Source organism: Pimephales promelas, chromosome 3, assembly GCF_988280905.1.
Source record: "Pimephales promelas chromosome 3, fPimPro1.hap1.1, whole genome shotgun sequence".
Lineage (NCBI taxonomy): Eukaryota > Metazoa > Chordata > Actinopteri > Cypriniformes > Leuciscidae > Pimephales > Pimephales promelas.
In genome coordinates, this window is record NC_142771.1 from 5,525,082 (window position 1) to 5,530,502 (window position 5,421).

Genomic DNA, 5,421 nt, shown 5'->3' on the forward strand with positions numbered 1-5,421 from the left:
AAGAGCTTACACAGATAGAAAGCGAAGGGGCGGAGTCCCAGTGCCGGCGCCCCGTTCCAATCCTCCTGCGAGGGTTGCTTCGGATGCTGGCGCGAGTGACCTGAGGATTGCATTGAGCGCACTTCCTTCGGGGAACCAACCCCCTAGGAACCCTCACTCCTCTCAGCCTCCGCTACCATGTGAGCTGCCAAAGGAGCGCTCTGGACCACCCACGAGGTGTGTACCAACCGTTTCCTTTGTCGCTCCCGGCGATGAACAGATGTCTCTGCGGACGACGTGTCGGAGCCGCTGCCTCCATCGGGGGTGCCAGCGGTGCCCGATACGGACCCGGAGATGATGGCCATGGCTTTCCCGGGCCGCTGAGAGGGTAGTGTGGAACCCTCCACCGGGTCCCGAACCCTTGAGGCGGGATGATTGGTATCCCAGGGTGGCGCGTGCTGGCTCTCAGCAACCCACCCCAGTGCCATTCTTCCTGGAGGTGCATGAGGAGCTCACTGGGACGTGGACGGCACCTTTGACTGCCCGAAACCTTTCCAGTTGTTCCTCCCCCCTTACCACCCTTGACAGCGGGGCAGCTAAGGGTTACACGCGCAACCCGCCGGTGGAGCGGGCCGTTGCTATGCAACTGTGCCCCAACTCCACTTGGCGCGGAGAACCGTGTCTCCCTTCCCGGGCCTGTAAGTACTCGTCGGACTTAACCGGCAAGGCTTACAAGGCCTGTGGGGAAGCTGCCTCTGCCGTGCACGCTTTGGCATTGCTCCAGGTCCATCAGGCCAAGGCACTGAAGGAACTGGACGAGGGTGGTCACGACCCACTGGTGTTCCAAGAACTCCGGCGGGCGACGCACCTCGCACTTCGTGCGACGAAGGTCACCGCTTGCTCAGTTGGACATGCGATGTCCACAATGGTGGTCCAGGAACGCCATCTCTGGCTGTCTGGCTGACATGCGGGAGACCGACAAGCTCCAGTACCTCAACGCCCCCGTGTCCCAGACCGGCCTTTTCGGCGATGCGGTCGAGAACTTTGCCCAGCAGTTCTCGGCTGTACAGAAGCAGACTGAGGCCATCAAACACATGCTACCAAGGCAGTCAGCTGCTGCCTCCACCCCACCGCCGGCGGCTCCTCAGTCTGCTCGTCGCCGGGGGCGTCCGCCTGCGCCCTCCCCTCCCCGCCCGTGGTCAGATCCCTCGTTCCTTCGGGCAGGAGTCCCCTTGGAACAGGTATCCAGGCATGCTGTGGTATTCACAGATGCCTCTGCCACCGGCTGGGGTGACACGTACAACGGGCATGCGGTATCAGGGGTGTGGACGGACCCTCATCTGCATTGGCATATCAATTGCCTCGAGTTGCTAGCAGTACACCTCGTATGAAAAGGCCGCTGCAGGGCAGGGACGTGCTGGTCCGTACGGACAACACTGCGACCGTCACATGTCTCAACTCGCCCGCCATCTCCTCCTCTGAAATCAGAAGCATCTGAGGTCGCGTCGAGCCATGTATGTCCCCGGTGTGCTCAACCGTGTGGCCGACGAGCTATCATGAGCTGTGCTCCCGGGAGAATGGCGACTCCACCCCAAGGTGGTTCAGCTGATCTGGAGAGAGTTCAAGGAGGCTCAGGTAGACCTGTTTGCCTCATCAGAGACCTCCCACTGCCAGCTGTTTTACTCCCTGACCGAGGGAACACTCGGCACAGATGTGTTTCCCCCAGTGAGCTTTCTAGCGCAGAAACTGTGCAAGGTCAGGGAGGACAAGGAGCAGGTCCTTCTGGTGGCTCCCTACTGGCCCACTCGGACCTGGTTCCCAGAACTCATGTTCCTTGTGACAGTCCCTCCCTGGCCCATTCCTCTGAGGAAGGATCTTCTGACTCAGAGACGGGGCACCCTATGGCACCCGCGTCCAGACCAGACCAAAACAGTTGGAAAGCACGACCTGGTCATCATGTTTCTTAGGGGGGCGAGACGATTAAATCCCAGCAGAGGCCAGCAGAAGGGAAAGGCTGTCTCCAAGCAGAGGATGGCCCACTGGATAGTGGATGCCATTGCCTTGGCTTACCAAGCTCAAGGCGTGCCCTGCCCGCTCAGGTTGCATGCACACTCCACGAGAGGCGTTGCATCCTCCTGGGCGCTGGCTCGTGGCGCCTCGCTAACAGATATCTGTAGAGCTGCGGGCTGGGCGACACCTAACACATTCGCTAGATACTATAGCCTACGTGTAGAGCCGGTCTACTCCCGTGTTTTCTCCCTAAACGGGTAGAAACACTGAGAGGCCCGGCTCTGTTGGCTTGCTGCACCCTACTATGCAACCTTATTGCTCCACAGTGAAAAACCTGTCGAGTCCTCCAACACCCCTCGGTCCGGACATGGCGGAGCGTCCGGAGGCAGGCCCCTGTCCGCTGAATGCTTGAGAGCCGGACTCGGGCTGGGTTCCATATGTGCAACCCTTTGGGGATCCCATATGTGTATATGTTCCACGGCTGCTCCCAAGACGGAAGCCCGTGTCTTTCCCTTGGGCTAAGTCACCCATTATATCATATGTAGAACAGCCTTCGGGTTAGTCCATATGTATTTCCACATAACTCTCTGAAGAAAGTGGGTTCCGCAGCGTTCCCCTCCCTCTAAAAAAGGGCACGCTTTCCCAGTGTTATCCAAGTCTCACTGTATGGGTTTTAAAGGAACAACAGTGTCAGACACTCTCTGTGTAACCCTTCTCCTATCGTCCTTCCAGGCAAGAAGGTGCATTGGTCAGTCTGACCTACATCTCCGTTCCATCCCTCAGGGAACGAGGATTACCATATGTAACCGAGGCGTTTCTCCTTATGATTCTGCTTTAGGTGTCTTCAATAATGCTCAATCATCACTCAATTAATCACTTAATCATCTCATTAACTTTAACAATCTTGAGTGTGGACTCATATACACTCCCAGGTGTGTTCATTTAACACTGGAGTTTTTGCTGTGTACAAAGAGCCGTAGTTCACTGACAAGTTGAGCCATATCGCATTAATTATCGTTGGCGATATGTCCTCGATATTAACGCGATTTATAACGCGAGACTACGGCTCTTTGTAGTAAATGCTGCTCCATCTGAAAGCAGGTGAAGGTGATTTACTACTAATCAAGGAACCGGCTTTACTGACGAGATGTGCATAACAATATTGTGCGATATATCGCCCAGCCCTATTTTACATAGTAATTAAAAATGATATTGAACATATACGAAAAACATACTTTGCCATGTACTTTCCTTATAAACAGCATATTGTTTGTTTGATTCATACTTAATTCATATAATTACGTTGTATGAGAAAAATGCGAAAGTGGCCACTTTCATGAGTAAATCATAATATGAGACATATAACGCTCATAAGACATATAATGCACATAAAACATAAACATTTACTATTGTAGGCAATAGGAAATTCTTTTTTTTGTATGTGTGTGTTTCAATTTTTTTGTGTTTCTTTTCCATACGGGACTTACTTACTTATATTCTTTTGCATCTTTGATACAAATTAGTTAGGCTAATTGATTTACATTCTGTTGAATGGAAGTACTCAGTTTGAGTTGTGACTAAACATGTATATTGGATGGAAATCCTGCCCACAACTTAATTAAGTTCATCCAATGAATATTTTTTTTAGTGATGAGCACACACACTACATGTGTTAAGATCTACAGAACATGGGTTGTCCCTGAGCACACACTGCATGTGTTAAAATATACACAGTATGTGTCATTTTTAACATCGCTTTTTACAGGTTTCATTTTATACATGTTTCATTTTACACTCACCATGTGAATGGTAAATAAAAGTTAAATAAAAAGTTTAAATAAAAGTGTAAACGTTATTTATGTACAATATTTTGTCAGTTGCTACATTTTAATTTAATTCAAAGTATAAAATCGGTTAACGTTGACAAAATCGGTTAACAGTTCTCTCTTCGTGAACATTTCTCAAAAGCAGCATTATCAATCAGGGGTTGAAGCGTGAATAACTGAATAATGTACAGCACAGAGAGTCTGTCCAGTCATTGAGCTTGAAACATTGTCTTGTTCTTTGTGTGCACATGCATTCTGTACTTGACTATTGATTAAATGGTTAATAATTTTACTATCGCCTCTTTCGCCTTATTTTTTAAAATGGCACAATTTGTGTTAAAATGACTTACACATTTACTGTGTTAAATTTGACTTGTTTTGTCCCTGATCAAGCACTCACGTGTTAACACTGACACAACATGTGTCAGTTTTAAAGGATTAGTTCACTTTTGCTGATAATTTACTCACCCCCATGTCATCCAAGATGTCCATGTCTTTCTTTCTTCAGTTGAAAAGAAATTAAGGTTTTTGATGAAAACATTCCAGGATTTTCTCCATATAATGGACAATGGGACCCAAATGGTTCAAGGTCGAAATGAGAGTCAACTTTCAGTGCAGCCTCAAAGGGCTTTAAACGTCGCCAGATGATGAATCAGGGTCTTATCTAGCGAAACGATCGCTCATCTTAAAAAAATAAATAAAAAACTTTAAGTTTATTAAGCACAAATGCTCGCCTTTCTCTGTGACGCGCGTTCTTGACGTCACGTAATACGCAATTACGTTGAAAGGGAGTCACAGAGTTAATAACCCAACAGTTATTTCTAGAAATTACCCAATGACTTAAAAAAATGACCCAATAACCCAGTGGTTGGGTTAGATAAATAACACAAAGTTTTTTTTTGTTTTTTTTTACTGTGCACACAATGTGTCAAAATACCATCAACACATGCTGTGTGTTGTTTTAATACATCTCTTTTTAGAGTGTAATCACATTTCGTAAATCATATGAATCATTAAATTAATAATTCCTTACTAGCCTACATGAAAGCTTGGCCCTCCTGATAATCAACAAATACATCTTTGCTTAAATGTTATGGGGTTTTTCGTGCGTTGGCCACAAGATAAGCTTAATTTAACAAAACAATAATTTCAGGACATTGAGATGGGTAATTGTAACAAGGTTAAGGGAAGAAGGAGACAGGAACCGGATAATAGTCAAAAATAAAACTTTATTTAAACAAAATAAACAAACAAATTACCTGCCAGCAGCCCCTCGCGGACGACTGCTGGCTTACCAAATAAAATATAAAATACAAACAAAAGCAGGCCTGTTCCTCTCTCCATCATCCACTCCGTCGCTCCCCCTTTCCGCTCCTTCGTGAGATGCGAGACCGGTGTGCTTCGCAGGTGCTGCTCATTAGCAATCGCAACACCGGCCTCGCGACTTGTCACGTCCCTCGGCCGTCCTGCTCACCACAGTAATGTTTTTTTTTCTTGCATTATTTAAAGCTTTGGGAACTAATCAGCTTTTGCAGTTCATAGATTTGAACATACACTCCGTCCTACACTCCCCTCATGCCTAAGGATGAAATTCTTATGAAATATG